Below are 26,922 nucleotides of genomic sequence, written 5' to 3'. Positions count from 1 at the left end.
GATGTCACCAGCACTGCTACTAGAATGTAAATTTGTCGTTAAATTTGGTGGAATTTAGGGCCATGTGCTGATTCCTTCAACTCAGTGATTTCGATGATTTAAAACATGAACTTTTGGTGCATGTTAATGGACTATATTGCGATGTTCGACGGAAATAAAACAACCTTCGATAGCTCAGTTGGTAGAGCGGTGGACTGTAGTGACACGATGTAAAATGCAAGGAATCCATAGGTCGCTGGTTCAACTCCGGCTCGAAGGAGAGCACTTGTGATTACGCATTGAGTGGGCAACAGAAAATAGATAAAGCTGATAGTCATGTATATTCAAAATAGAGTGTAGTAATGGAAAATCCAACATGTACTATTGGGGTACGCATATCTACAACGGAAAGTTGACAACATCACCGTGTAAATATGAAATGTATAGCTCAAAAATGGGACACAATTAATGGTTAGTAATTGTAGCCGGCAACAAACGGTGTTAGAAAAGTTGCGTGGCTCCATTGGTCTAGTGGTATGATTCTTGCTTTGGGTGTAAGAGGCCCCGGGTTCAAATCCCGGATGAGCCCCTACAATATTTCAGCTGAGATGGTAAACCTCTTATTGTATTACTTAGATGAATGTTAACATTGCAAATGTGGTAGCGTGGCCGAGCGGTCCAAGGCGCTGGTTTAAGGCACCAGTCTCTTCGGGGGCATGGGTTCGAATCCCATCGCTGCCAACGTCAATTTTGCTCAAACTGTTGTAGCATAGCAAGGAATCGGTGATTGTGCACTTACGGGCAACGTTAATGGTCGTGTGGCCTAATGGATAAGGCGTCGGACTTCGGATCCGAAGATTGAAGGTTCGAGTCCTGCTACGATCACTCGCAAACGGTTATTTTGGCTATTTCGAAATGCGCGCGCGAAAATTTACAAACAAAGAATTAGCAATCCATTTGCAATTGCTCCTGGTTGTAAGCCAAAGTACACATCAAAGAGAACATCCGAGGTTCCCGCCCAAAAAATTGGTCTAAGGAGTGGAATCAATGAATCCCTATCGTACGATCTCTATTCCCTATACCAAATTAAGCTGTGGTATTTCCTTAGGAAAAAACATTTGGGACTCGTGACTGTACCTTAGAACACATGATGTGTCTAATGGCAGGGATCGGTGCCAAAAGTAAAACAATTGGGGCCCATCCGGGAATTGAACCCGGGATCACTTACACCCGAAGCAAGTATCATACTACTAGATCAATGAGCCCTATTATCTTTCATTATTGATTCGAAAATTATTTTATTATTATTACAATCCAAATGTCGTGCATAAAAATAAACACGATTGATAGAAATTGGATTAAAAAAGGTCCCACTGAGAATCGAACTCAGATTATCAGAGTCAAAGTCTGATGTGATAACCATTACACCATGGAACCTTCCAACGGATGTCACCAGCACTGCTACTACAATGTAAATTTGTCGTTAAATTTGGTGGAATTTAGGGCCATGTGCTGATTCCTTCAACTCAGTGATTTCGATGATTTAAAACATGATCTTTTGGTGCATGTTAATGGACTATATTGCGATGTTCGACGGAAATAAAACAACCTTCGATAGCTCAGTTGGTAGAGCGGTGGACTGTAGTGACACGATGTAAAATGCAAGGAATCCATAGGTCGCTGGTTCAACTCCGGCTCGAAGGAGAGCACTTGTGATTACGCATTGAGTGGGCAACAGAAAATAGATAAAGCTGATAGTCATGTATATTCAAAATAGAGTGTAGTAATGGAAAATCCAACATGTACTATTGGGGTACGCATATCTACAACGGAAAGTTGACAACATCACCGTGTAAATATGAAATGTATAGCTCAAAAATGGGACACAATTAATGGTTAGTAATTGTAGCCGGCAACAAACGGTGTTAGAAAAATTGCGTGGCTCATTGGTCTAGTGGTATGATTCTTGCTTTGGGTGTAAGAGGCCCCGGGTTCAAATCCCGGATGAGCCCCTACAATATTTCAGCTGAGATGGTAAACCTCTTATTGTATTACTTAGATGAATGTTAACATTGCAAATGTGGTAGCGTGGCCGAGCGGTCCAAGGCGCTGGTTTAAGGCACCAGTCTCTTCGGGGGCATGGGTTCGAATCCCATCGCTGCCAACGTCAATTTTGCTCAAACTGTTGTAGCATAGCAAGGAATCGGTGATTGTGCACTTATGGGCAACGTTGATGGTCGTGTGGCCTAATGGATAAGGCGTCGGACTTCGGATCCGAAGATTGCAGGTTCGAGTCCTGCTACGATCACTCGCAAACGGTTATTTTGGCTATTTAGAAATGCGCGCGCGAAAATTTACAAACAAAGAATTAGCAATCCATTTGCAATTGCTCCTGGTTGTAAGCCAAAGTACACATCAAAGAGAACATCCGAGGTTCCCGCCCAAAAAATTGGTCTAAGGAGTGGAATCAATGAATCCCTATCGTACGATCTCTATTCCCTATACCAAATTAAGCTGTGGTATTTCCTTAGGAAAAAACATTTGGGACTCGTGACTGTACCTTAGAACACATGATGTGTCTAATGGCAGGGATCGGTGCCAAAAGTAAAACAATTGGGGCCCATCCGGGAATTGAACCCGGGATCACTTACACCCGAAGCAAGTATCATACTACTAGATCAATGAGCCCTATTATCTTTCATTATTGATTCGAAAATTATTTTATTATTATTACAATCCAAATGTCGTGCATAAAAATGTCAGAGTTCTCCCATAAGAGGAAAACTCTGCGCATAAAGAGAAATACTAATATATATAAAAAGAAGAACTAATTTTAATAGTTGAGAACTCGTTGTATTACCTTAATTGACACATGATGTTATGGACAGTCAACAGACGTGGAAATTACTCGAGGGCGAAGAAGAGTAAAAATGACGATCTACCAGAAGGACGCTATGAGGAGGGGACGCCACGGCTGGAAGAGCAGCGGCAACAACTTAGCACAGAAACTGACAAAAGACTGCCCGTTTTCTATTTTGTCAGCCTATTTATTAACTAGTCGGATGCTGGGGGTTGGCATCTATTTTCATACGCGTCTACGTGGGAAACTAGGGGTCAATGCGCGCACTTGTTTTTCTAGGTCACTCTAGGCAGTGGCTTTCTAACTCTACTTTTATGAGTTTAAAAGAAGGAGGAAGTTAAAGTTAACATAGCTGCTCAACCTTGGGAGGTTTGTCACAGCGAGGGGGAAACTTCTTATTCTGCGCCTATTGCGGCCACTTGATCTTTATCTGCGCCATCCCGGCGGTGGTCTCCGCTCGCAGATGCGAGGGGGGCTGCTGATGGCATCTGCACGTCTCGGTTTACGAGGGGAGGGCTTGTTTCATCAACAAGTTTCCCTAAAACGTACAATGTCGCCTAGCAGAATCTTTACATCACTCCCCCTCCATTTTGTTGCGTCCCGCAACAATCACCTATAGTGCCGGCGGCTGAAATGCGGAAATGTGAATCCAACGCTTCCGACCAGAGACACCGTCAGGACCAATGGAACTGACAGCCGACGTCGTCGGTAGGTGCCCTTCTAGTTGAACCGGTCGCGGGCATTCCTCGACCATCACGAGCCGATAAGCGGAGGTGGGAGCGGTTCTATTGAAGTCAAATGGGAGGTCAGGCTAAGAAACGGTAGGAGACGGCGGAAATGGTAAGAAGTATGAGAAAAACGGAATAAGACGATAAAAGTGGAACTAGTGCAATTTCTAGCTAATGAATCATATAGTGGGAAACGTTGTAAGGTACACAGTGGCAAAATTATTAGGACAGGAGAACGCGAACGGAAGGAAGAATACGAGATAGGCTAGTACTGTGGTCGAGGATGAAAATAAGGACACATGAAATTCATTTGAGCGTTTCTGGGTCAGAGCCGAATCAGTGCGATCGTTGCTCGGTGGTCCATTCTAAAATCTAGCATCATGATGGAAAACGGCGATTGGAAACGTGTACGATCTGAAGGCACGAGATTATCCTGAACTAAGGAGTTACACTGCGGCAAACTTATGAGAAGGGACCGACGTGCGCGATGAACGACACGAACAACTGAACGTAATCGATCAGGACCATTAAGATAGAACAAGGAACCGTAGTATACGAAAAAAGCAAATTGGAAGACATGACACTGTGGCAAAATTATAGTTTAGTTCGTGGCTGCGAGCGCGGTCTCCGAGGCAGGAACACTTCGCCTTCCTGCGTCGTGTGTGGGGGTCGTGGTTGACGTGGCCGTGTACGACGCGGCGGGGCTGCTGTCACTGGGGCGGTAGTGGGCTGAAGCGATGGCGTCACTGTAGTCGGCGGCATGATGATCGGTAGCGGAAGAGCGGTGATGGATTTTTGGGATTTTTTGGAACAGGTAAATTGGAGGAGTTTGGCAATGAGGGGAAAAGCTTTAAGAAGGAGAGAACCGATTCCACAAAACCTTACGGCCAATACCGACAGGGCACCCAGCCCTGAGACTGCTCCGAAATTCTTTACCCACCCACCCATTTTCGTGACGAAGTCAATGTTTGGTGCAGCACTGTGTTGAATAAGCACATTTGAAGTCAACAATTGTCGAGAATTATCCTCAGCATAATGTTCATGGATCGTGGCTAGGATGTCGGCCATCACCGACTCGTGACTCAGCGGACCATTCTGCATCGCTGGGGTCATTTGCAAGAAATTTTGAAGAGAGTTGTCCGCTTGATACGTGGCAAACTCAACTAGTTGTCTGTTGTTTATTGGAACTGATGTGACAACTGGAACCCAGGCACCATCGGCGTGAATGTGTGTTTTCCCGTTGAAGTTGATGTAGTTACCGTCAGGCCAATAGCACGGGTTGTACGGTACGAGTTGCCAGCCGTTGTGGGCTAAAGTATAGTTCATGAAACGAGGTTGATAACCACACTTAGTTCTTTCTGCTCCGAATGTCACATTAAAGGGCACGCATCGGGACACTTCCACTTGGGTGCCATATACCTTCAAGCGTGCACAGACTGGTAGATGCAGTTGCGTGGCGGCATACCAGCCATTACTTTTTGCCCCCAGGAGTATACTATTGCGTGTCGATTTACGATTTTCACATTGAAGACGTCTAATTTCACCTGCTAACCGATTGATCTGATCCATCGCCTCATCTCTCGTAAATTGATGGTGAGCTGCTTGCTGAATTTCCGCAGCCAGAAACGAAGGCACTTTACTATCCGTGACGTTTTTTGCGTCCACACCGTCATAAGAGCCGTTACTGTGAATGTCTACGGTTAGAGACTGGGCTGTAGGTCCTGTTGCATTGGGAGAACTGGAGGAGTAGGACGTGTAGAGCTTCGGTGTGGGAATATTAATGGAAATCAGGACTTTGTCCATCCCATTAATGCGGAATAAGGCGGCCTTTCCACACAACTCCAACTCGGCCGTCACGTTAACGAGATAATCCGTCTGACTCAACCGATCCTGTATGCGTTGGACCGTCGGGTCGCGTGTCTTATAAAGTAAACCGTCATACACTGATTCACCTACGATTTTGAGATTACATGGCTTTTGTTCCTTGTATGCGTCTTCCCAAACGAGTGTTTGAAGATTCCTCGTCACGGAACCGTTATAAGGGTACTCAATGGATCCTACGGAAGAGTTGATAGTACAATTATCACACTCATTCTCTAGCGCGACCTCTGCGAGTTTACAATGGAACGAGGATGCTTTACGATTTACCATCCAGACTGGTTGTAACGGGGGCATCACATCGTAAGCATATTTGTGGGCACCTTTCGCGTACATGGTTTCGTTCTTACACTTTCGCAAGTCTCTCATCTCTTCGCACTCGGCAGTAGAGACTGGAACAGCCCACTTACTTTCGGTAGGGTAATGCCAACCCAAGAAATCCGTAAAGACGGATCGAGTAACTGCCCACATACGACACACATGCCCAGGAAATCGTTTAACTTCGGGTAAATGGGAGTATAGAGTATACGTAACATTAATTGGGGGGGCAGGATCTTCCGATCCGAGGAGGCAATCTTCATCGTCGAAAGCGATGAACCCGTCTTTTCGCTCGCTACTACAGTCACAAACAGTGGCCATTATGGCTGCTGTGGTGTGCAGGCTGGCTAGCAGAACTATTATGAGATAGCTACATATATAGAAAAAAAAAAAAAAAAAAAAACACGAATTGAGTTTACTGTGGTACATACTGAAACTAAAATTAAAACGAAAAAATGAAAAAATGAGTCAGTTGGAACATTGGCGTGAAAGGGAATAGGTGCCCTCGCGTCGTTGGTGCCTGATCGGCGTCTGGTCGACGTGGGACCTACCCAATTCCCTGTGTGAATTAAGGCATTCGCCCTTAATCCAGTAAAAAGTCCCGAAATCTATTGGGGAGACGAGTGGCTCGTTTGGGGCGAGCACCCTCGTTGGTTATGTTTCGTTCCGCCAGGGCTGGCGCAACCCGCTGGGGGGTTAACGGAGGGGGTAGCGTCATTTGTTCCGGGACGTTCGCGTCATATAGTGGCTCGCCATGAGTAGGCATTGCCGGATTCGGGGCAATACTGGCGTCAAAATTAATCAAATCAGCGTCTTGATCGGCATTCATGACGGCGTCTAAATTGGGCGAAATATCGTCCTCCTCTGAGTCCGAATCATTAAATTCATCTTCCTCGTCTTCCTGGTCGGAACTTCCTTCGTCGTCAGAGTCACCGTCTCTTTGCCTAGCGTTTGTTAGTTTAGACTGTCTTAGGTCATCGAAATCGACGCATTCTTCATCTCTCCAAATCATGCACTCGGTTAGTGCTTTCAAGCGGTTGACATGGGTAAGCTGGGTACCATTCCCATTATACGCGCGGATTTCTACGGTGTGGTTAGGGAAGACTTTTGAGACGCGGAAAGGTCCTTGATACCTAGGATTTAATTTCTTACTTGTTCCTAGTTTAGTTACTCTTACGTCCAGTAAAACGCGGTCCCCTACTTCAAATTTTTCTTTCTTGGCCCGCTTGTCGTACTGTGCTTTCTGCTGCCGTCTAGCTTCCAAAAGATTTTCCTTGGCGAGTTGGAACCCTTCACGTAAACGTCGCATCGTCTGGCTTTTGTAGTCACGAGGTGTGATCGACTCCGACTCAGGTATTAAAAACCTGTCGACTACCATGTTCGGATCTCGAGCTGTTATCAGAAAATAGGGACTCTCCATCGTAGACGCATGCACTGAATTCCTATACGCTGCGGCCATCGGACCGAGGACTTCTTCCCAATTCTCCAACTCGTCATCAACATATTTACGAACCATGTCAATTACTGTCTTGTTAAAGCGTTCGGTCATCCCATTCGACTGTGGATGATACGCTGTCGTGGTTTTGTGTTTCGTCTGGAGTTCATTACATAGATTATTAAATAAACGAGATGTAAAATTAGTGCCTCTGTCGGTGACAATAATTTTTGGGGGTCCATGATACAGGATAATTTTATCCATCAATGCACGGCAGGTCGTTTCTGCCGTTTGATTAGGCAACGCGACAACCTCCGTCCATTTGGAAAAGGCATCCGTCATAACGAGGACGTACTTATTTCCGTTGGTAGATACGGGTTTAATTGGGCCTAAGAAATCCATTCCGATTACTTCGAATGGAGCGGTTGCGATTTCTAAGGGGTGTAGGAAGGCTCTGGTCACTACTCGCCTTTGTAGGGCACAAGTTTCGCACGACCTGCAATATTCCTTGATGTCTTTCAACATTCGGGGCCAGTAATATTTGTCGCGTATCCTGAAGAATGTACGTAAAAACGCGAGATGTCCTGCTAATAGCGAAGCGTGGTATTCTTTCATAATATTTTTTCTTAATGAATAGGGGACGACCGTCTGTTCCTGAAGGAACTGACGTCTTTTTTTCGATGGGGGTAAGAAATCTCTCCTCAGCACCCCCTTCTTAACGTGGAAAAGCTCGATTTCTTTCACCCAGTCTGGGTTATCTAACTCGTCCTGTTCTGCAAGCACACCTTCATCAAGATAACGGCGGATTTTTGAGCAAGTTCCATCTTTTCGTTGCTCTTCAATAATATTGTCAGTAAAATCTGTTCGTTCTTCTGCGCTTACGACACGGATTCGGGAGAGGAAGTCGGCGTTAGCGTGTTCCTTTCCCGGTTTGTAGCGAACTTTATACTTGACTGCAGAAAGCTCGATCGCCCACCTTCCCAGTCTACTTTTTTCATCTTTGTGCGCCTCGAGCCATTGTAGTGGTCGATGGTCGCTTATAATTTCAAATTTTTCGTCCTGTAGGTAGTGACGATATCTTTTTATCCCATATACTATTGCGAGGGCCTCACGCTCGATAGCGGAATAGTTCTTTTCTGCTGCATTCAAGTGTCTACTTGAGTATGCAATAACGACTTCTTCTCCGTTTTGTATCTGGCTCAATACGGCTCCGATGCCATAATTACTAGCATCCGTAAAAATTAAAAACTCTTTTTCGAAATCTGGAAAAGCGACAATAGGCGGCGTAATGAGACACTCGCGGAGGGTTTCAAAAGCTTTCTGTTCCGCCTCTCCCCATTCGAAAGCGTAGTTTCCATCCTCTGCTTCTTTATTCCTTTTCTTAACTAATTTATTTTGTTTATCTTTCTTTTTCCTCGTGAGCTCGATTAATGGATGAGCAATATCCGCAAAACCTTTAATGAACCGCCTGTAATAAGATGCGAGACCTAAAAACGATTGGGTTTCTACAATTGTTGTCGGACGTTTGTAATTTTTTAATTGTTCAATTTTCTCTGGGTCAGGTGTGATTCCCTTTGCTGAAATCACATGGCCTAAATATTGGACAGATTCGGACATGAATTTGCATTTCGAAAGGCCGAGTTTTAAATCAGCTTCCTGTAACAGGTCGAGAATGCGCCCTAAATTAATCAAATGTTCTTCTGTTGTCTTTGAGAAAACGATTATATCGTCTAGGTAAACTAAGCATATCTTTCCGATGACAGAACGTAGTACATAGTTCATTAGGCGCTGAAAGGTTCCTGGGGCGTTAGTCAGCCCAAAGATAATCGGTTCCATTCGTACAGATTGTTGTCAACTATAAACGCTGTTTTTTCTTTTGAACTATCGTCCATTTCGATTTGCCAGTAACCTGACGCTAAATCAAGAGTTGAGAAATACTTTTGCCCGTGAAGCAAATCTAAAACGTCGTCGATTCGAGGTAGAGGAAACGAGTCTTTCTTTGTTATACTATTTAATTTTCTATAGTCCATGCAGAGTCTGATGCCTCCGCTTTTCTTTTTAACAAGCACTACGGGTGCCGCCCATGGGGACACGGACGGTCTGATTAATTTGTTAACTAATAACTCCTGTAAAATACTTTCTAATTCGCTCTTGTTATTCTGATGTATTCGATAGGGTCGCAATCGAATGGGTCCTTGTCCTTCCGTGTTGATGTGGTGTTTTACTAGTCCTGTTTTTCCCAATTCTCCTGTTTTAGTTGCAAACATTTTTCTTCTACTTTCTAAAAATTTTGTTATATTGTCTCTGTCTACTTCTGGCATTTCTTGTGGCAAATTGTTTTTAAAATCTAACGGGACGCTTGGTTGCTCGTCCTCGGTACAAGAATTAATATTGTGTTTTTCAACTCTGCTGAAGGCTAAAGTTCCGATCAATTCGTATTTAGGCAAGGTTATTGATTTATTAGTCTCGTTTACTATGGCTATTGAAAAAAATGCTCCTTCCTTGGTACTCTTATTGATAAAAGGGTCAAGTCGCAATCCACTATTCAGCCCCGGCCCTCTATTAAGAAAAAATGCAAGATTGGGAGGTAGCTGTGCCCCATTCCCTTCAGATTCAACGACAGTGGCACTAAAAGGCTGTATCGTGATCTTCTCTCTTGTTATGATGGTGGGCGCGGAGTCCGATTTCCGGAGTTGTTTTACTCGGTAAATCCTCTTCTCGCTACCATCAAGGATAAACTTATGTTCGTACAATGCATCTAAACCTAAGATGCATTCTTCGCTAATACTATCGACGACGATAAAATCCTGCAGAAGATGATCGCCTAAGACTTTAACTTGTAGGGTTACTAGCCCTCGTGTAACTAACTTTGTGTTCTCTACACCGTATAAATCGACCGGGACGTCTGTGGTGAATTTCATCACTCCTTCTTTCAATCTGTTGAACACCTCCGTCTTGATTAAACTTCGACCTGCGCCACTATCTAAAAGACCCTGGAATATCTCGTTGCCTACTTGAATCGGAAGTCGTGGGATTTTATTTTTTCTTGTTTCTATTACTTGATTGATTTTCTGCTGGGGTTTCGGACAAGGCCCACCGTTTTGCCCCCTGTTACAATAGGTGGCTTTTAGTTTTCCTGATTCCAGGGATTGAGCTGACCGGCATTCGGTACTGGTGGGGCATATCTAGGATCTACTCGGATAGATGACGAAGGACAATCACGCGCTATGTGCCCAGTTTGGTGACATTTAAAACAGGTTGGGCCGTTCGGTCCCCAACCACACTTGTCTGTGTTGTGAGTGGTTGGGTTCCGGCCGGTGGCGGCACAATTGGCACAGTAGCGTTCTCCCCTTGGAGGTGGACCGTGCGTCTGGCTACCCGGGTCGTATCTGTTCAGTGGTTGTGGATTACGATAAGCGAAAGGTGGGTGGCTAATCTGAGGATTATTTTCGACAAACTGGTTACTATTATGGGGCTGAAGTGGCCTAATTGGCTGAACTGGTTGGATTGGTTGGCTCATTCCAGCAACCTGGAGCTGTAGATTTTTCATAGCTTTTTCGGCCTCTCTTGATTGCTTCATCATATCACTATAACTTTTGTTACTAGCCTTAAGTAAATTTTTTAATTCTTCTATTTCCTTCTTACTCTCTGATAATTGAGTAGTCTGAGTCGTGGCGACAGCATTGACTGCCTCGTGCCCATGGTCTGCAATCATGGTTGTCGACAGTTGCTGCGTGAGTTGCTCAATGACTGATTTTAATTCTGTTATTTCATTTTTTGTTTCCCTAATTTCCCGGGCATTGGCGTTAGCCGAGATGGCATTGACAAACTCTACACTTCGTTTCTCTAATTTCGCCTCGCTCAAAACGGCCGCACATTTTTCCGTTGCTTTAATGAGATCGTTCAGGTTCTTGTAGTCTTTAAAACTCATTCGCTCGCGAAGGTTGGGCTTCAACCCTCCGAGGAACCCGTCCATCAACATTGTTTCACGTAGGCGAAGAACAGCTGGGTCGACCGGTGTCCCTACTTCTGCCGGATAGGCGAACGAATAGAGTTTCTGCAACCGACATGCATAATCTCTAATGGACTCCCCCGAGTTACGAATACAGTTCTTAAACTCCGTAAAGTACATTTTTCTATTATCTCCCCCGTGAAAACGCTCGTGGAGATTTTGTTTTACTTTAACGAAAGATTGTGCTTCTTTTGGATAGTTAAGCAAGAAGGTGGTGATACAGTCCCCCGCGGCCCCAAAGAGCTTGGAACCCAAAAGCTTTATCTTCCTACCCTCTTCAAAGTCGGCGGTGTTTACAACCCGTTCAAAATGTTGAATCCAGTCCTCAAATTTTCCCGACCCTGTCCCACTAAAAGCGGGTACCTGAGCTAAAAGAGCTATTGTTTGTTGCTGCTGGTTCTGCAACAGCTTTTGACTATTATAATAGCTCTGATGGGAGACGGCCGGGCAGTCAACCGGTTGGTCGACGGCTACGGGAGGCGGAACGACACAAGGAGCCGGTGTCTCCTTAGGCGGCCCTAAAGCAGCTTTAGCTTCCGACGCGGCATCTTCACGAGACGCCCCTTTTCCCCGAAGGTATCGGTACAGGACCTCATATGGACTCTGTGACGCCATCACTCGTGTAGGTGGATTGGGAGGCTCTGCTTTAATGGTTTGTTGAAAAGGGTTGGTATTTGGCAGCAAAACTGGAAGAGTCTGTGGTATTTGGATGGCTTGACGAAAAGGGTTTGATGAATTGAGTTGCCGGGAGGGCCCGGCCGTCGGTTCTGGGATTACGTGCGTCGTTTTACGGTTGTCGACGTGGGTCGACGGAAGAGTGTTTGGCTCCTTTTGGTTAGGGAGGGCTGGGGTGGCGACGTCCCAAGGAGAGGGATGAACGTTTAACTTAAATGTTTGCTGGCCAGGGGTTGTATACAAATTCTGGGGCTTGCCTAATGGCGTCGACGAATACTTAAGAGCGGACTGCGGTTGTCGGCCCGTCGTAGGGGCGACTGTCTCTATCCCTTTCAATTCTGCGTCAATGCGAGCTTCAATGTCCGCGTGACCCTCGTCGGGTTCGGGGTCAATATGGGACTTGGTACTGCCGAAGTCGTCGTCCTCGTCCGACGACTTGGCTGCGTCAACGAGATCGAGATATTCTTCGGCAACGACCGCTGCTTCAGCTGGCGGAAGAGTCTGTGCGGCCCGTGCCTTCAGGCGGGCACTGGCGCGAACCGGTTGCACACCTGTGACGCGACGAGGTCGACCACGCGTGATGGGAATACTCGGGCCTGGTTCTACGAGCTGATCGTCTGCCGGTGGCTCGACCGTTTCTTCAACGGCACCCAAGTCGGGGTAAAGGCGAGGTTGACCCACAGGGGTCCGAGGTAAGGATCGGCCGGCGGTGTTGGGCCACTCGTCCTGCCGCCAGGTAGTGGAATCACCTATTAGGTTGCGGACTGGTCGATGCGCGTTCAGAGCACTTTTCCCCTGTCTATAAACAGCAACACGGGCCTCTTCCAACGACAACTCGTCCGGAAATGGGGGCTCTGTGTCTGCTATCGTGTCGATATGTGATTCCTCGTCGTCGGAATAAAAGTCGTCAGCCCGTTGCTCGTTCTGGTCGGTCGATTTAGGGGAAAAAGGAAGTAAAAGCGACTTCCCCAACTTACTGAAAAAACCCCGCTTTCCCAATTTCCCTTTCTGCTCACCCGACAACGCGCTTTCCATTCGTGTACGTTTAGCTTTCTGAAGCCTAGATGGCGCGCGCATTCGAGCGAGAGCAACGCGCGTAACGCAGTGGCGTCACAGTCACGGAAAAATTCAGGCTGTGAGGGAAAAAACGGCAACTTAAAAAAAAAAAAATCAGAAGACGAATCCCGCAATGTTCGATATTGGGGGAAAAAAACAAAAAAAATACTCAAACAATGCGTCAAAAGAGTTCGCGGTAAGTCTCCAAATGGATATCGGAAATAATGCGAATTAGAAGAAAAAAACGACGGAGAAAAAAATGTAACAACGAATGGAACACACCGAGAAAAAACCAGTAGCGACGTGTGACGGAAAAAGAAACGCAGCACAAATATACATGAGACATAAAAAAGGCAGAGCAGTCTTGTAAAAAAACAAAACTGCCATCCAACGTGTGTGTGTGGCACATTAATCCCCGTATGTGTAATGGGAGGGAGGTTAAAGATGCTTTCCCGCCGGCAGCGCCATTGAGAAAGTTTTTGACCGAATCAAGCGGAAGCAACCGAAAGACAGTCACTTACGCTGAAACAATCCCTATCCCACTGCAAGGTCCACGCCGTGTTCCGGGTACGGACGCTAAACCTATCAACAGTGTCTTCGAATGACCCCAAGAACTGGTGATTCTTGTGCATTCGGAACAACCACACAGGGGTTGCTAGAGCCAAAAATTGCAAACACATACAAAAAAAAACAAGTCAAGAATCATGCAAAAAAAAAGAGAAAAGAAAAGCACGCGAGTTGGATAGATCGCTGCCACCAATGTCAGAGTTCTCCCATAAGAGGAAAACTCTGCGCATAAAGAGAAATACTAATATATATAAAAAGAAGAACTAATTTTAATAGTTGAGAACTCGTTGTATTACCTTAATTGACACATGATGTTATGGACAGTCAACAGACGTGGAAATTACTCGAGGGCGAAGAAGAGTAAAAATGACGATCTACCAGAAGGACGCTATGAGGAGGGGACGCCACGGCTGGAAGAGCAGCGGCAACAACTTAGCACAGAAACTGACAAAAGACTGCCCGTTTTCTATTTTGTCAGCCTATTTATTAACTAGTCGGATGCTGGGGGTTGGCATCTATTTTCATACGCGTCTACGTGGGAAACTAGGGGTCAATGCGCGCACTTGTTTTTCTAGGTCACTCTAGGCAGTGGCTTTCTAACTCTACTTTTATGAGTTTAAAAGAAGGAGGAAGTTAAAGTTAACATAGCTGCTCAACCTTGGGAGGTTTGTCACAGCGAGGGGGAAACTTCTTATTCTGCGCCTATTGCGGCCACTTGATCTTTATCTGCGCCATCCCGGCGGTGGTCTCCGCTCGCAGATGCGAGGGGGGCTGCTGATGGCATCTGCACGTCTCGGTTTACGAGGGGAGGGCTTGTTTCATCAACAAGTTTCCCTAAAACGTACAATGTCGCCTAGCAGAATCTTTACAAAAATAAACACGATTGATAGAAATTGGATTAAAAAAGGTCCCACTGAGAATCGAACTCAGATTATCAGAGTCAAAGTCTGATGTGATAACCATTACACCATGGAACCTTCCAACGGATGTCACCAGCACTGCTACTACAATGTAAATTTGTCGTTAAATTTGGTGGAATTTAGGGCCATGTGCTGATTCCTTCAACTCAGTGATTTCGATGATTTAAAACATGATCTTTTGGTGCATGTTAATGGACTATATTGCGATGTTCGACGGAAATAAAACAACCTTCGATAGCTCAGTTGGTAGAGCGGTGGACTGTAGTGACACGATGTAAAATGCAAGGAATCCATAGGTCGCTGGTTCAACTCCGGCTCGAAGGAGAGCACTTGTGATTACGCATTGAGTGGGCAACAGAAAATAGATAAAGCTGATAGTCATGTATATTCAAAATAGAGTGTAGTAATGGAAAATCCAACATGTACTATTGGGGTACGCATATCTACAACGGAAAGTTGACAACATCACCGTGTAAATATGAAATGTATAGCTCAAAAATGGGACACATTTAATGGTTAGTAATTGTAGCCGGCAACAAACGGTGTTAGAAAAATTGCGTGGCTCATTGGTCTAGTGGTATGATTCTTGCTTTGGGTGTAAGAGGCCCCGGGTTCAAATCCCGGATGAGCCCCTACAATATTTCAGCTGAGATGGTAAACCTCTTATTGTATTACTTAGATGAATGTTAACATTGCAAATGTGGTAGCGTGGCCGAGCGGTCCAAGGCGCTGGTTTAAGGCACCAGTCTCTTCGGGGGCATGGGTTCGAATCCCATCGCTGCCAACGTCAATTTTGCTCAAACTGTTGTAGCATAGCAAGGAATCGGTGATTGTGCACTTATGGGCAACGTTGATGGTCGTGTGGCCTAATGGATAAGGCGTCGGACTTCGGATCCGAAGATTGCAGGTTCGAGTCCTGCTACGATCACTCGCAAACGGTTATTTTGGCTATTTAGAAATGCGCGCGCGAAAATTTACAAACAAAGAATTAGCAATCCATTTGCAATTGCTCCTGGTTGTAAGCCAAAGTACACATCAAAGAGAACATCCGAGGTTCCCGCCCAAAAAATTGGTCTAAGGAGTGGAATCAATGAATCCCTATCGTACGATCTCTATTCCCTATACCAAATTAAGCTGTGGTATTTCCTTAGGAAAAAACATTTGGGACTCGTGACTGTACCTTAGAACACATGATGTGTCTAATGGCAGGGATCGGTGCCAAAAGTAAAACAATTGGGGCCCATCCGGGAATTGAACCCGGGATCACTTACACCCGAAGCAAGTATCATACTACTAGATCAATGAGCCCTATTATCTTTCATTATTGATTCGAAAATTATTTTATTATTATTACAATCCAAATGTCGTGCATAAAAATAAACACGATTGATAGAAATTGGATTAAAAAAGGTCCCACTGAGAATCGAACTCAGATTATCAGAGTCAAAGTCTGATGTGATAACCATTACACCATGGAACCTTCCAACGGATGTCACCAGCACTGCTACTAGAATGTAAATTTGTCGTTAAATTTGGTGGAATTTAGGGCCATGTGCTGATTCCTTCAACTCAGTGATTTCGATGATTTAAAACATGATCTTTTGGTGCATGTTAATGGACTATATTGCGATGTTCGACGGAAATAAAACAACCTTCGATAGCTCAGTTGGTAGAGCGGTGGACTGTAGTGACACGATGTAAAATGCAAGGAATCCATAGGTCGCTGGTTCAACTCCGGCTCGAAGGAGAGCACTTGTGATTACGCATTGAGTGGGCAACAGAAAATAGATAAAGCTGATAGTCATGTATATTCAAAATAGAGTGTAGTAATGGAAAATCCAACATGTACTATTGGGGTACGCATATCTACAACGGAAAGTTGACAACATCACCGTGTAAATATGAAATGTATAGCTCAAAAATGGGACACAATTAATGGTTAGTAATTGTAGCCGGCAACAAACGGTGTTAGAAAAGTTGCGTGGCTCCATTGGTCTAGTGGTATGATTCTTGCTTTGGGTGTAAGAGGCCCCGGGTTCAAATCCCGGATGAGCCCCTACAATATTTCAGCTGAGATGGTAAACCTCTTATTGTATTACTTAGATGAATGTTAACATTGCAAATGTGGTAGCGTGGCCGAGCGGTCCAAGGCGCTGGTTTAAGGCACCAGTCTCTTCGGGGGCATGGGTTCGAATCCCATCGCTGCCAACGTCAATTTTGCTCAAACTGTTGTAGCATAGCAAGGAATCGGTGATTGTGCACTTACGGGCAACGTTAATGGTCGTGTGGCCTAATGGATAAGGCGTCGGACTTCGGATCCGAAGATTGAAGGTTCGAGTCCTGCTACGATCACTCGCAAACGGTTATTTTGGCTATTTCGAAATGCGCGCGCGAAAATTTACAAACAAAGAATTAGCAATCCATTTGCAATTGCTCCTGGTTGTAAGCCAAAGTACACATCAAAGAGAACATCCGAGGTTCCCGCCCAAAAAATTGGTCTAAGGAGTGGAATCAATGAATCCCTATCGTACGATCTCTATTCCCTATACCAAATTAAGCTGTGGTATTTCCTTAGGAAAAAACATTTGGGACTCGTGACTGTACCTTAGAACACATGATGTGTCTAATGGCAGGGATCGGTGCCAAAAGTAAAACAATTGGGGCCCATCCGGGAATTGAACCCGGGATCACTTACACCCGAAGCAAGTATCATACTACTAGATCAATGAGCCCTATTATCTTTCATTATTGATTCGAAAATTATTTTATTATTATTACAATCCAAATGTCGTGCATAAAAATAAACACGATTGATAGAAATTGGATTAAAAAAGGTCCCACTGAGAATCGAACTCAGATTATCAGAGTCAAAGTCTGATGTGATAACCATTACACCATGGAACCTTCCAACGGATGTCACCAGCACTGCTACTACAATGTAAATTTGTCGTTAAATTTGGTGGAATTTAGGGCCATGTGCTGATTCCTTCAACTCAGTGATTTCGATGATTTAAAACATGATCTTTTGGTGCATGTTAATGGACTATATTGCGATGTTCGACGGAAATAAAACAACCTTCGATAGCTCAGTTGGTAGAGCGGTGGACTGTAGTGACACGATGTAAAATGCAAGGAATCCATAGGTCGCTGGTTCAACTCCGGCTCGAAGGAGAGCACTTGTGATTACGCATTGAGTGGGCAACAGAAAATAGATAAAGCTGATAGTCATGTATATTCAAAATAGAGTGTAGTAATGGAAAATCCAACATGTACTATTGGGGTACGCATATCTACAACGGAAAGTTGACAACATCACCGTGTAAATATGAAATGTATAGCTCAAAAATGGGACACAATTAATGGTTAGTAATTGTAGCCGGCAACAAACGGTGTTAGAAAAGTTGCGTTGCTCATTGGTCTAGTGGTATGATTCTTGCTGTGGGTGTAAGAGGCCCCGGGTTCAAATCCCGGATGAGCCCCTACAATATTTCAGCTGAGATGGTAAACCTCTTATTGTATTACTTAGATGAATGTTAACATTGCAAATGTGGTAGCGTGGCCGAGCGGTCCAAGGCGCTGGTTTAAGGCACCAGTCTCTTCGGGGGCATGGGTTCGAATCCCATCGCTGCCAACGTCAATTTTGCTCAAACTGTTGTAGCATAGCAAGGAATTGGTGATTGTGCACTTACGGGCAACGTTTATGGTCGTGTTGCCTAATGGATAAGTCGTCGGACTTCGGATCCGAAGATTGCAGGTTCGAGTCCTGCTACGATCACTCGCAAACGGTTATTTTGGCTATTTCGAAATGCGCGCGCGAAAATTTACAAACAAAGAATTAGCAATCCATTTGCAATTGCTCTTGGTTGTAAGCCAAAGTACACATCAAAGAGAACATCCGAGGTTCCCGCCCAAAAAATTGGTCTAAGGAGTGGAATCAATGAATCCCTATCGTACGATCTCTATTCCCTATACCAAATTAAGCTGTGGTATTTCCTTAGGAAAAAACATTTGGGACTCGTGACTGTACCTTAGAACACATGATGTGTCTAATGGCAGGGATCGGTGCCAAAAGTAAAACAATTGGGGCCCATCCGGGAATTGAACCCGGGATCACTTACACCCGAAGCAAGTATCATACTACTAGACCAATGAGCCCTATTATCTTTCATTATTGATTCGAAAATTATTTTATTATTATTACAATCCAAATGTCGTGCATAAAAATAAACACGATTGATAGAAATTGGATTAAAAAAGGTCCCACTGAGAATCGAACTCAGATTATCAGAGTCAAAGTCTGATGTGATAACCATTACACCATGGAACCTTCCAACGGATGTCACCAGCACTGCTACTACAATGTAAATTTGTCGTTAAATTTGGTGGAATTTAGGGCCATGTGCTGATTCCTTCAACTCAGTGATTTCGATGATTTAAAACATGATCTTTTGGTGCATGTTAATGGACTATATTGCGATGTTCGACGGAAATAAAACAACCTTCGATAGCTCAGTTGGTAGAGCGGTGGACTGTAGTGACACGATGTAAAATGCAAGGAATCCATAGGTCGCTGGTTCAACTCCGGCTCGAAGGAGAGCACTTGTGATTACGCATTGAGTGGGCAACAGAAAATAGATAAAGATGATAGTCATGTATATTCAAAATAGAGTGTAGTAATGGAAAATCCAACATGTACTATTGGGGTACGCATATCTACAACGGAAAGTTGACAACATCACCGTGTAAATATGAAATGTATAGCTCAAAAATGGTACACAATTAATGGTTAGTAATTGTAGCCGGCAACAAACGGTGTTAGAAAAGTTGCGTGGCTCCATTGGTCTAGTGGTATGATTCTTGCTTTGGGTGTAAGAGGCCCCGGGTTCAAATCCCGGATGAGCCCCTACAATATTTCAGCTGAGATGGTAAACCTCTTATTGTATTACTTAGATGAATGTTAACATTGCAAATGTGGTAGCGTGGCCGAGCGGTCCAAGGCGCTGGTTTAAGGCACCAGTCTCTTCGGGGGCATGGGTTCGAATCCCATCGCTGCCAACGTCAATTTTGCTCAAACTGTTGTAGCATAGCAAGGAATCGGTGATTGTGCACTTACGGGCAACGTTAATGGTCGTGTGGCCTAATGGATAAGGCGTCGGACTTCGGATCCGAAGATTGCAGGTTCGAGTCCTGCTACGATCACTCGCAAACGGTTATTTTGGCTATTTCGAAATGCGCGCGCGAAAATTTACAAACAAAGAATTAGCAATCCATTTGCAATTGCTCCTGGTTGTAAGCCAAAGTACACATCAAAGAGAACATCCGAGGTTCCCGCCCAAAAAATTGGTCTAAGGAGTGGAATCAATGAATCCCTATCGTACGATCTCTATTCCCTATACCAAATTAAGCTGTGGTATTTCCTTAGGAAAAAACATTTGGGACTCGTGACTGTACCTTAGAACACATGATGTGTCTAATGGCAGGGATCGGTGCCAAAAGTAAAACAATTGGGGCCCATCCGGGAATTGAACCCGGGATCACTTACACCCGAAGCAAGTATCATACTACTAGACCAATGAGCCCTATTATCTTTCATTATTGATTCGAAAATTATTTTATTATTATTACAATCCAAATGTCGTGCATAAAAATAAACACGATTGATAGAAATTGGATTAAAAAAGGTACCACTGAGAATCGAACTCAGATTATCAGAGTCAAAGTCTGATGTGATAACCATTACACCATGGAACCTTCCAACGGATGTCACCAGCACTGCTACTACAATGTAAATTTGTCGTTAAATTTGGTGGAATTTAGGGCCATGTGCTGATTCCTTCAACTCAGTGATTTCGATGATTTAAAACATGATCTTTTGGTGCATGTTAATGGACTATATTGCGATGTTCGACGGAAAGAAAACAACCTTCGATAGCTCAGTTGGTAGAGCGGTGGACTGTAGTGACACGATGTAAAATGCAAGGAATCCATAGGTCGCTGGTTCAACTCCGGCTCGAAGGAGAGCACTTGTGATTACGCATTGAGTGGGCAACAGAAAATAGATAAAGCTGATAGTCATGTATATTCAAAATAGAGTGTAGTAATGGAAAATCCAACATGTACTATTGGGGTACGCATATCTACAACGGAAAGTTGACAACATCTCCGTGTAAATATGAAATGTATAGCTCAAAAATGGGACACAATTAATGGTTAGTAATTGTAGCCGGCAACAAACGGTGTTAGAAAAGTTGCGTGGCTCATTGGTCTAGTGGTATGATTCTTGCTTTGGGTGTAAGAGGCCCCGGGTTCAAATCCCGGATGAGCCCCTACAATATTTCAGCTGAGATGGTAAACCTCTTATTGTATTACTTAGATGAATGTTAACATTGCAAATGTGGTAGCGTGGCCGAGCGGTCCAAGGCGCTGGTTTAAGGCACCAGTCTCTTCGGGGGCATGGGTTCGAATCCCATCGCTGCCAACGTCAATTTTGCTCAAACTGTTGTAGAATAGCAAGGAATTGGCGATTGTGCACTTACGGGCAACGTTAATGGTCGTGTGGCCTAATGGATAAGGCGTCGGACTTCGGATCCGAAGATTGCAGGTTCGAGTCCTGCTACGATCACTCGCAAACGGTTATTTTGGCTATTTCGAAATGCGCGCGCGAAAATTTACAAACAAAGAATTAGCAATCCATTTGCAATTGCTCCTGGTTGTAAGCCAAAGTACACATCAAAGAGAACATCCGAGGTTCCCGCCCAAAAAATTGGTCTAAGGAGTGGAATCAATGAATCCCTATCGTACGATCTCTATTCCCTATACCAAATTAAGCTGTGGTATTTCCTTAGGAAAAAACATTTGGGACTCGTGACTGTACCTTAGAACACATGATGTGTCTAATGGCAGGGATCGGTGCCAAAAGTAAAACAATTGGGGCCCATCCGGGAATTGAACCCGGGATCACTTACACCCGAAGCAAGTATCATACTACTAGACCAATGAGCCCTATTATCTTTCATTATTGATTCGAAAATTATTTTATTATTATTACAATCCAAATGTCGTGCATAAAAATAAACACGATTGATAGAAATTGGATTAAAAAAGGTACCACTGAGAATCGAACTCAGATTATCAGAGTCAAAGTCTGATGTGATAACCATTACACCATGGAACCTTCCAACGGATGTCACCAGCACTGCTACTACAATGTAAATTTGTCGTTAAATTTGGTGGAATTTAGGGCCATGTGCTGATTCCTTCAACTCAGTGATTTCGATGATTTAAAACATGATCTTTTGGTGCATGTTAATGGACTATATTGCGATGTTCGACGGAAAGAAAACAACCTTCGATAGCTCAGTTGGTAGAGCGGTGGACTGTAGTGACACGATGTAAAATGCAAGGAATCCATAGGTCGCTGGTTCAACTCCGGCTCGAAGGAGAGCACTTGTGATTACGCATTGAGAGGGCAACAGAAAATAGATAAAGCTGATAGTCATGTATATTCAAAATAGAGTGTAGTAATGGAAAATCCAACATGTACTATTGGGGTACGCATATCTACAACGGAAAGTTGACAACATCTCCGTGTAAATATGAAATGTATAGCTACAAAATGGGACACAATTAATGGTTAGTAATTGTAGCCGGCAACAAACGGTGTTAGAAAAGTTGCGTGGCTCATTGGTCTAGTGGTATGATTCTTGCTTTGGGTGTAAGAGGCCCCGGGTTCAAATCCCGGATGAGCCCCTACAATATTTCAGCTGAGATGGTAAACCTCTTATTGTATTACTTAGATGAATGTTAACATTGCAAATGTGGTAGCGTGGCCGAGCGGTCCAAGGCGCTGGTTTAAGGCACCAGTCTCTTCGGGGGCATGGGTTCGAATCCCATCGCTGCCAACGTCAATTTTGCTCAAACTGTTGTAGAATAGCAAGGAATTGGCGATTGTGCACTTACGGGCAACGTTAATGGTCGTGTGGCCTAATGGATAAGGCGTCGGACTTCGGATCCGAAGATTGCAGGTTCGAGTCCTGCTACGATCACTCGCAAACGGTTATTTTGGCTATTTCGAAATGCGCGCGCGAAAATTTACAAACAAAGAATTAGCAATCCATTTGCAATTGCTCCTGGTTGTAAGCCAAAGTACACATCAAAGAGAACATCCGAGGTTCCCGCCCAAAAAATTGGTCTAAGGAGTGGAATCAATGAATCCCTATCGTACGATCTCTATTCCCTATACCAAATTAAGCTGTGGTATTTCCTTAGGAAAAAACATTTGGGACTCGTGACTGTACCTTAGAACACATGATGTGTCTAATGGCAGGGATCGGTGCCAAAAGTAAAACAATTGGGGCCCATCCGGGAATTGAACCCGGGATCACTTACACCCGAAGCAAGTATCATACTACTAGACCAATGAGCCCTATTATCTTTCATTATTGATTCGAAAATTATTTTATTATTATTACAATCCAAATGTCGTGCATAAAAATAAACACGATTGATAGAAATTGGATTAAAAAAGGTACCACTGAGAATCGAACTCAGATTATCAGAGTCAAAGTCTGATGTGATAACCATAACACCATGGAACCTTCCAACGGATGTCACCAGCACTGCTACTACAATGTAAATTTGTCGTTAAATTTGGTGGAATTTAGGGCCATGTGCTGATTCCTTCAACTCAGTGATTTCGATGATTTAAAACATGATCTTTTGGTGCATGTTAATGGACTATATTGCGATGTTCGACGGAAAGAAAACAACCTTCGATAGCTCAGTTGGTAGAGCGGTGGACTGTAGTGACACGATGTAAAATGCAAGGAATCCATAGGTCGCTGGTTCAACTCCGGCTCGAAGGAGAGCACTTGTGATTACGCATTGAGTGGGCAACAGAAAATAGATAAAGCTGATAGTCATGTATATTCAAAATAGAGTGTAGTAATGGAAAATCCAACATGTACTATTGGGGTACGCATATCTACAACGGAAAGTTGACAACATCTCCGTGTAAATATGAAATGTATAGCTACAAAATGGGACACAATTAATGGTTAGTAATTGTAGCCGGCAACAAACGGTGTTAGAAAAGTTGCGTGGCTCATTGGTCTAGTGGTATGATTCTTGCTTTGGGTGTAAGAGGCCCCGGGTTCAAATCCCGGATGAGCCCCTACAATATTTCAGCTGAGATGGTAAACCTCTTATTGTATTACTTAGATGAATGTTAACATTGCAAATGTGGTAGCGTGGCCGAGCGGTCCAAGGCGCTGGTTTAAGGCACCAGTCTCTTCGGGGGCATGGGTTCGAATCCCATCGCTGCCAACGTCAATTTTGCTCAAACTGTTGTAGAATAGCAAGGAATTGGCGATTGTGCACTTACGGGCAACGTTAATGGTCGTGTGGCCTAATGGATAAGGCGTCGGACTTCGGATCCGAAGATTGCAGGTTCGAGTCCTGCTACGATCACTCGCAAACGGTTATTTTGGCTATTTCGAAATGCGCGCGCGAAAATTTACAAACAAAGAATTAGCAATCCATTTGCAATTGCTCCTGGTTGTAAGCCAAAGTACACATCAAAGAGAACATCCGAGGTTCCCGCCCAAAAAATTGGTCTAAGGAGTGGAATCAATGAATCCCTATCGTACGATCTCTATTCCCTATACCAAATTAAGCTGTGGTATTTCCTTAGGAAAAAACATTTGGGACTCGTGACTGTACCTTAGAACACATGATGTGTCTAATGGCAGGGATCGGTGCCAAAAGTAAAACAATTGGGGCCCATCCGGGAATTGAACCCGGCATCACTTACACCCGAAGCAAGTATCATACTACTAGACCAATGAGCCCTATTATCTTTCATTATTGATTCGAAAATTATTTTATTATTATTACAATCCAAATGTCGTGCATAAAAATAAACACGATTGATAGAAATTGGATTAATAAAGGTCCCTCTGAGAATCGAACTCAGATTATCAGAGTCAAAGTCTGATGTGATAACCATTACACCATGGAACCTACCAACGGATGTCACCAGCACTGCTACTACAATGTAAATTTGTCGTTAAATTTGGTGGAATTTAGGGCCATGTGCTGATTCCTTCAACTCAGTGATTTCGATGATTTAAAACATGATCTTTTGGTGCATGTTAATGGACTATATTGCGATGTTCGACGATAATAATTTGGAATAATTCGGAAATAATAATAAAACAACCTTCGATAGCTCATTTGGTAGAGCGGTGGACTGTAGTGACACGATGTAAAATGCAAGGAATCCATAGGTCGCTGGTTCAACTCCGGCTCGAAGGAGAGCACTTGTGATTACGCATTGAGTGGGCAACAGAAAATAGATAAAGCTGATAGTCATGTATATTCAAAATAGAGTGTAGTAATGGAAAATCCAACATGTACTATTGGGGTACGCATATCTACAACGGAAAGTTGACAACATCACCGTGTAAATATAAAATGTATAGCTCAAAAATGGGACACAATTAATGGTTAGTAATTGTAGCCGGCAACAAACGGTGTTAGAAAAGTTGCGTAGCTCATTGGTCTAGTGGTATGATTCTTGCTTAGGGTGTAAGAGGCCCCGGGTTCAAATCCCGGATGAGCCCCTACAATATTTCAGCTGAGATGGTAAACCTCTTATTGTATTACTTAGATGAATGTTAACATTGCAAATGTGGTAGCGTGGCCGAGCGGTCCAAGGCGCTGGTTTAAGGCACCAGTCTCTTCGGGGGCATGGGTTCGAATCCCATCGCTGCCAACGTCAATTTTGCTCAAACTGTTGTAGCATAGCAAGGAATTGGTGATTGTGCACTTACGGGCAACGTTAATGGTCGTGTGGCCTAATGGATAAGGCGTCGGACTTCGGATCCGAAGATTGCAGGTTCGAGTCCTGCTACGATCACTCGCAAACGGTTATTTTGGCTATTTCGAAATGCGCGCGCGAAAATTTACAAACAAAGAATTAGCAATCCATTTGCAATTGCTCCTGGTTGTAAGCCAAAGTACACATCAAAGAGAACATCCGAGGTTCCCGCCCAAAAAATTGGTCTAAGGAGTGGAATCAATGAATCCCTATCGTACGATCTCTATTCCCTATACCAAATTAAGCTGTGGTATTTCCTTAGGAAAAAACATTTGGGACTCGTGACTGTACCTTAGAACACATGATGTGTCTAATGGCAGGGATCGGTGCCAAAAGTAAAACAATTGGGGCCCATCCGGGAATTGAACCCGGGATCACTTACACCCGAAGCAAGTATCATACTACTAGACCAATGAGCCCTATTATCTTTCATTATTGATTCGAAAATTATTTTATTATTATTACAATCCAAATGTCGTGCATAAAAATAAACACGATTGATAGAAATTGGATTAAAAAAGGTCCCACTGAGAATCGAACTCAGATTATCAGAGTCAAAGTCTGATGTGATAACCATTACACCATGGAACCTTCCAACGGATGTCACCAGCACTGCTACTACAATGTAAATTTGTCGTTAAATTTGGTGGAATTTAGGGCCATGTGCTGATTCCTTCAACTCAGTGATTTCGATGATTTAAAACATGATCTTTTGGTGCATGTTAATGGAATATATTGCGATGTTCGACGGAAATAAAACAACCTTCGATAGCTCAGTTGGTAGAGCGGTGGACTGTAGTGACACGATGTAAAATGCAAGGAATCCATAGGTCGCTGGTTCAACTCCGGCTCGAAGGAGAGCACTTGTGATTACGCATTGAGTGGGCAACAGAAAATAGATAAAGCTGATAGTCATGTATATTCAAAATAGAGTGTAGTAATGGAAAATCCAACATGTACTATTGGGGTACGCATATCTACAACGGAAAGTTGACAACATCACCGTGTAAATATGAAATGTATAGCTCAAAAATGGGACACAATTAATGGTTAGTAATTGTAGCCGGCAACAAACGGTGTTAGAAAAGTTGCGTGGCTCATTGGTCTAGTGGTATGATTCTTGCTTTGGGTGTAAGAGGCCCCGGGTTCAAATCCCGGATGAGCCCCTACAATATTTCAGCTGAGATGGTAAACCTCTTATTGTATTACTTAGATGAATGTTAACATTGCAAATGTGGTAGCGTGGCCGAGCGGTCCAAGGCGCTGGTTTAAGGCACCAGTCTCTTCGGGGGCATGGGTTCGAATCCCATCGCTGCCAACGTCAATTTTGCTCAAACTGTTGTAGCATAGCAAGGAATCGGTGATTGTGCACTTACGGGCAACGTTAATGGTCGTGTGGCCTAATGGATAAGGCGTCGGACTTCGGATCCGAAGATTGCAGGTTCGAGTCCTGCTACGATCACTCGCAAACGGTTATTTTGGCTATTTCGAAATGCGCGCGCGAAAATTTACAAACAAAGAATTAGCAATCCATTTGCAATTGCTCCTGGTTGTAAGCCAAAGTACACATCAAAGAGAACATCCGAGGTTCCCGCCCCAAAAATTGGTCTAAGGA

At 43.9% G+C, this 26,922-nt stretch overlaps 58 non-coding genes across 58 annotated transcripts; 40 read left to right on the top strand and 18 right to left on the bottom strand.

Moving 5' to 3' along the window:
* Positions 1-163: 163 nt before the first annotated feature.
* Trnay-gua lies at positions 164-259 on the top strand. Its single transcript has 2 exons — positions 164-200; positions 224-259. It is a non-coding gene; the product is annotated as a tRNA-Tyr (tRNA).
* A 236-nt stretch (positions 260-495) lies between these two features.
* On the top strand, positions 496-568 carry Trnap-ugg. The gene has a single exon. It is a non-coding gene; the product is annotated as a tRNA-Pro (tRNA).
* Positions 569-638: 70 nt separating this feature from the next.
* On the top strand, positions 639-720 carry Trnal-aag. Its single transcript has one exon. It is a non-coding gene; the product is annotated as a tRNA-Leu (tRNA).
* A 71-nt stretch (positions 721-791) lies between these two features.
* Positions 792-864, top strand: Trnar-ucg. The gene has a single exon. It is a non-coding gene; the product is annotated as a tRNA-Arg (tRNA).
* A 308-nt stretch (positions 865-1,172) lies between these two features.
* Positions 1,173-1,244, bottom strand: Trnap-cgg. The gene has a single exon. It is a non-coding gene; the product is annotated as a tRNA-Pro (tRNA).
* Positions 1,245-1,344: 100 nt separating this feature from the next.
* Trnaq-uug lies at positions 1,345-1,416 on the bottom strand. Its single transcript has one exon. It is a non-coding gene; the product is annotated as a tRNA-Gln (tRNA).
* A 171-nt stretch (positions 1,417-1,587) lies between these two features.
* Trnay-gua lies at positions 1,588-1,683 on the top strand. The gene is made up of 2 exons: positions 1,588-1,624; positions 1,648-1,683. It is a non-coding gene; the product is annotated as a tRNA-Tyr (tRNA).
* Positions 1,684-1,919: 236 nt separating this feature from the next.
* On the top strand, positions 1,920-1,991 carry Trnap-ugg. The gene has a single exon. It is a non-coding gene; the product is annotated as a tRNA-Pro (tRNA).
* A 70-nt stretch (positions 1,992-2,061) lies between these two features.
* Trnal-aag lies at positions 2,062-2,143 on the top strand. Its single transcript has one exon. It is a non-coding gene; the product is annotated as a tRNA-Leu (tRNA).
* Positions 2,144-2,214: 71 nt separating this feature from the next.
* On the top strand, positions 2,215-2,287 carry Trnar-ucg. Its single transcript has one exon. It is a non-coding gene; the product is annotated as a tRNA-Arg (tRNA).
* A 308-nt stretch (positions 2,288-2,595) lies between these two features.
* Positions 2,596-2,667, bottom strand: Trnap-cgg. Its single transcript has one exon. It is a non-coding gene; the product is annotated as a tRNA-Pro (tRNA).
* Positions 2,668-14,413: 11,746 nt separating this feature from the next.
* Trnaq-uug lies at positions 14,414-14,485 on the bottom strand. The gene has a single exon. It is a non-coding gene; the product is annotated as a tRNA-Gln (tRNA).
* A 171-nt stretch (positions 14,486-14,656) lies between these two features.
* Positions 14,657-14,752, top strand: Trnay-gua. The gene is made up of 2 exons: positions 14,657-14,693; positions 14,717-14,752. It is a non-coding gene; the product is annotated as a tRNA-Tyr (tRNA).
* Positions 14,753-14,988: 236 nt separating this feature from the next.
* Trnap-ugg lies at positions 14,989-15,060 on the top strand. The gene has a single exon. It is a non-coding gene; the product is annotated as a tRNA-Pro (tRNA).
* A 70-nt stretch (positions 15,061-15,130) lies between these two features.
* Trnal-aag lies at positions 15,131-15,212 on the top strand. The gene has a single exon. It is a non-coding gene; the product is annotated as a tRNA-Leu (tRNA).
* A 71-nt stretch (positions 15,213-15,283) lies between these two features.
* Positions 15,284-15,356, top strand: Trnar-ucg. The gene has a single exon. It is a non-coding gene; the product is annotated as a tRNA-Arg (tRNA).
* Positions 15,357-15,664: 308 nt separating this feature from the next.
* Trnap-cgg lies at positions 15,665-15,736 on the bottom strand. The gene has a single exon. It is a non-coding gene; the product is annotated as a tRNA-Pro (tRNA).
* A 100-nt stretch (positions 15,737-15,836) lies between these two features.
* Positions 15,837-15,908, bottom strand: Trnaq-uug. Its single transcript has one exon. It is a non-coding gene; the product is annotated as a tRNA-Gln (tRNA).
* A 171-nt stretch (positions 15,909-16,079) lies between these two features.
* Trnay-gua lies at positions 16,080-16,175 on the top strand. The gene is made up of 2 exons: positions 16,080-16,116; positions 16,140-16,175. It is a non-coding gene; the product is annotated as a tRNA-Tyr (tRNA).
* Positions 16,176-16,411: 236 nt separating this feature from the next.
* On the top strand, positions 16,412-16,484 carry Trnap-ugg. The gene has a single exon. It is a non-coding gene; the product is annotated as a tRNA-Pro (tRNA).
* A 70-nt stretch (positions 16,485-16,554) lies between these two features.
* On the top strand, positions 16,555-16,636 carry Trnal-aag. The gene has a single exon. It is a non-coding gene; the product is annotated as a tRNA-Leu (tRNA).
* A 71-nt stretch (positions 16,637-16,707) lies between these two features.
* Trnar-ucg lies at positions 16,708-16,780 on the top strand. The gene has a single exon. It is a non-coding gene; the product is annotated as a tRNA-Arg (tRNA).
* A 308-nt stretch (positions 16,781-17,088) lies between these two features.
* Positions 17,089-17,160, bottom strand: Trnap-cgg. The gene has a single exon. It is a non-coding gene; the product is annotated as a tRNA-Pro (tRNA).
* Positions 17,161-17,260: 100 nt separating this feature from the next.
* Trnaq-uug lies at positions 17,261-17,332 on the bottom strand. Its single transcript has one exon. It is a non-coding gene; the product is annotated as a tRNA-Gln (tRNA).
* Positions 17,333-17,503: 171 nt separating this feature from the next.
* On the top strand, positions 17,504-17,599 carry Trnay-gua. Its single transcript has 2 exons — positions 17,504-17,540; positions 17,564-17,599. It is a non-coding gene; the product is annotated as a tRNA-Tyr (tRNA).
* A 378-nt stretch (positions 17,600-17,977) lies between these two features.
* Trnal-aag lies at positions 17,978-18,059 on the top strand. The gene has a single exon. It is a non-coding gene; the product is annotated as a tRNA-Leu (tRNA).
* A 452-nt stretch (positions 18,060-18,511) lies between these two features.
* On the bottom strand, positions 18,512-18,583 carry Trnap-cgg. The gene has a single exon. It is a non-coding gene; the product is annotated as a tRNA-Pro (tRNA).
* A 100-nt stretch (positions 18,584-18,683) lies between these two features.
* Positions 18,684-18,755, bottom strand: Trnaq-uug. Its single transcript has one exon. It is a non-coding gene; the product is annotated as a tRNA-Gln (tRNA).
* Positions 18,756-18,926: 171 nt separating this feature from the next.
* On the top strand, positions 18,927-19,022 carry Trnay-gua. Its single transcript has 2 exons — positions 18,927-18,963; positions 18,987-19,022. It is a non-coding gene; the product is annotated as a tRNA-Tyr (tRNA).
* Positions 19,023-19,258: 236 nt separating this feature from the next.
* Positions 19,259-19,331, top strand: Trnap-ugg. The gene has a single exon. It is a non-coding gene; the product is annotated as a tRNA-Pro (tRNA).
* A 70-nt stretch (positions 19,332-19,401) lies between these two features.
* Trnal-aag lies at positions 19,402-19,483 on the top strand. Its single transcript has one exon. It is a non-coding gene; the product is annotated as a tRNA-Leu (tRNA).
* Positions 19,484-19,554: 71 nt separating this feature from the next.
* On the top strand, positions 19,555-19,627 carry Trnar-ucg. Its single transcript has one exon. It is a non-coding gene; the product is annotated as a tRNA-Arg (tRNA).
* A 308-nt stretch (positions 19,628-19,935) lies between these two features.
* Positions 19,936-20,007, bottom strand: Trnap-cgg. The gene has a single exon. It is a non-coding gene; the product is annotated as a tRNA-Pro (tRNA).
* A 100-nt stretch (positions 20,008-20,107) lies between these two features.
* Positions 20,108-20,179, bottom strand: Trnaq-uug. The gene has a single exon. It is a non-coding gene; the product is annotated as a tRNA-Gln (tRNA).
* Positions 20,180-20,350: 171 nt separating this feature from the next.
* On the top strand, positions 20,351-20,446 carry Trnay-gua. Its single transcript has 2 exons — positions 20,351-20,387; positions 20,411-20,446. It is a non-coding gene; the product is annotated as a tRNA-Tyr (tRNA).
* Positions 20,447-20,682: 236 nt separating this feature from the next.
* On the top strand, positions 20,683-20,754 carry Trnap-ugg. The gene has a single exon. It is a non-coding gene; the product is annotated as a tRNA-Pro (tRNA).
* A 70-nt stretch (positions 20,755-20,824) lies between these two features.
* Trnal-aag lies at positions 20,825-20,906 on the top strand. The gene has a single exon. It is a non-coding gene; the product is annotated as a tRNA-Leu (tRNA).
* A 71-nt stretch (positions 20,907-20,977) lies between these two features.
* On the top strand, positions 20,978-21,050 carry Trnar-ucg. Its single transcript has one exon. It is a non-coding gene; the product is annotated as a tRNA-Arg (tRNA).
* Positions 21,051-21,358: 308 nt separating this feature from the next.
* On the bottom strand, positions 21,359-21,430 carry Trnap-cgg. Its single transcript has one exon. It is a non-coding gene; the product is annotated as a tRNA-Pro (tRNA).
* Positions 21,431-21,530: 100 nt separating this feature from the next.
* Trnaq-uug lies at positions 21,531-21,602 on the bottom strand. The gene has a single exon. It is a non-coding gene; the product is annotated as a tRNA-Gln (tRNA).
* Positions 21,603-21,773: 171 nt separating this feature from the next.
* Trnay-gua lies at positions 21,774-21,869 on the top strand. Its single transcript has 2 exons — positions 21,774-21,810; positions 21,834-21,869. It is a non-coding gene; the product is annotated as a tRNA-Tyr (tRNA).
* A 236-nt stretch (positions 21,870-22,105) lies between these two features.
* On the top strand, positions 22,106-22,177 carry Trnap-ugg. Its single transcript has one exon. It is a non-coding gene; the product is annotated as a tRNA-Pro (tRNA).
* A 70-nt stretch (positions 22,178-22,247) lies between these two features.
* On the top strand, positions 22,248-22,329 carry Trnal-aag. The gene has a single exon. It is a non-coding gene; the product is annotated as a tRNA-Leu (tRNA).
* Positions 22,330-22,400: 71 nt separating this feature from the next.
* Positions 22,401-22,473, top strand: Trnar-ucg. Its single transcript has one exon. It is a non-coding gene; the product is annotated as a tRNA-Arg (tRNA).
* Positions 22,474-22,781: 308 nt separating this feature from the next.
* On the bottom strand, positions 22,782-22,853 carry Trnap-cgg. The gene has a single exon. It is a non-coding gene; the product is annotated as a tRNA-Pro (tRNA).
* Positions 22,854-23,196: 343 nt separating this feature from the next.
* On the top strand, positions 23,197-23,292 carry Trnay-gua. The gene is made up of 2 exons: positions 23,197-23,233; positions 23,257-23,292. It is a non-coding gene; the product is annotated as a tRNA-Tyr (tRNA).
* Positions 23,293-23,528: 236 nt separating this feature from the next.
* Trnap-ugg lies at positions 23,529-23,600 on the top strand. Its single transcript has one exon. It is a non-coding gene; the product is annotated as a tRNA-Pro (tRNA).
* A 70-nt stretch (positions 23,601-23,670) lies between these two features.
* Positions 23,671-23,752, top strand: Trnal-aag. The gene has a single exon. It is a non-coding gene; the product is annotated as a tRNA-Leu (tRNA).
* Positions 23,753-23,823: 71 nt separating this feature from the next.
* Trnar-ucg lies at positions 23,824-23,896 on the top strand. The gene has a single exon. It is a non-coding gene; the product is annotated as a tRNA-Arg (tRNA).
* Positions 23,897-24,376: 480 nt separating this feature from the next.
* Positions 24,377-24,448, bottom strand: Trnaq-uug. The gene has a single exon. It is a non-coding gene; the product is annotated as a tRNA-Gln (tRNA).
* Positions 24,449-25,120: 672 nt separating this feature from the next.
* Positions 25,121-25,202, top strand: Trnal-aag. Its single transcript has one exon. It is a non-coding gene; the product is annotated as a tRNA-Leu (tRNA).
* A 71-nt stretch (positions 25,203-25,273) lies between these two features.
* Trnar-ucg lies at positions 25,274-25,346 on the top strand. The gene has a single exon. It is a non-coding gene; the product is annotated as a tRNA-Arg (tRNA).
* A 308-nt stretch (positions 25,347-25,654) lies between these two features.
* Trnap-cgg lies at positions 25,655-25,726 on the bottom strand. The gene has a single exon. It is a non-coding gene; the product is annotated as a tRNA-Pro (tRNA).
* A 100-nt stretch (positions 25,727-25,826) lies between these two features.
* Trnaq-uug lies at positions 25,827-25,898 on the bottom strand. The gene has a single exon. It is a non-coding gene; the product is annotated as a tRNA-Gln (tRNA).
* A 171-nt stretch (positions 25,899-26,069) lies between these two features.
* Positions 26,070-26,165, top strand: Trnay-gua. Its single transcript has 2 exons — positions 26,070-26,106; positions 26,130-26,165. It is a non-coding gene; the product is annotated as a tRNA-Tyr (tRNA).
* A 236-nt stretch (positions 26,166-26,401) lies between these two features.
* On the top strand, positions 26,402-26,473 carry Trnap-ugg. Its single transcript has one exon. It is a non-coding gene; the product is annotated as a tRNA-Pro (tRNA).
* A 70-nt stretch (positions 26,474-26,543) lies between these two features.
* Trnal-aag lies at positions 26,544-26,625 on the top strand. The gene has a single exon. It is a non-coding gene; the product is annotated as a tRNA-Leu (tRNA).
* Positions 26,626-26,696: 71 nt separating this feature from the next.
* Trnar-ucg lies at positions 26,697-26,769 on the top strand. The gene has a single exon. It is a non-coding gene; the product is annotated as a tRNA-Arg (tRNA).
* The last annotated feature ends 153 nt before the right edge of the window (positions 26,770-26,922 follow it).

This window comes from Daphnia pulicaria, chromosome 4 (assembly GCF_021234035.1).
Source record: "Daphnia pulicaria isolate SC F1-1A chromosome 4, SC_F0-13Bv2, whole genome shotgun sequence".
NCBI lineage: Eukaryota > Metazoa > Arthropoda > Branchiopoda > Diplostraca > Daphniidae > Daphnia > Daphnia pulicaria.
Note: the sequence above shows the minus strand (reverse complement) of the source record. Positions and strands in the feature narration are given on the sequence as shown.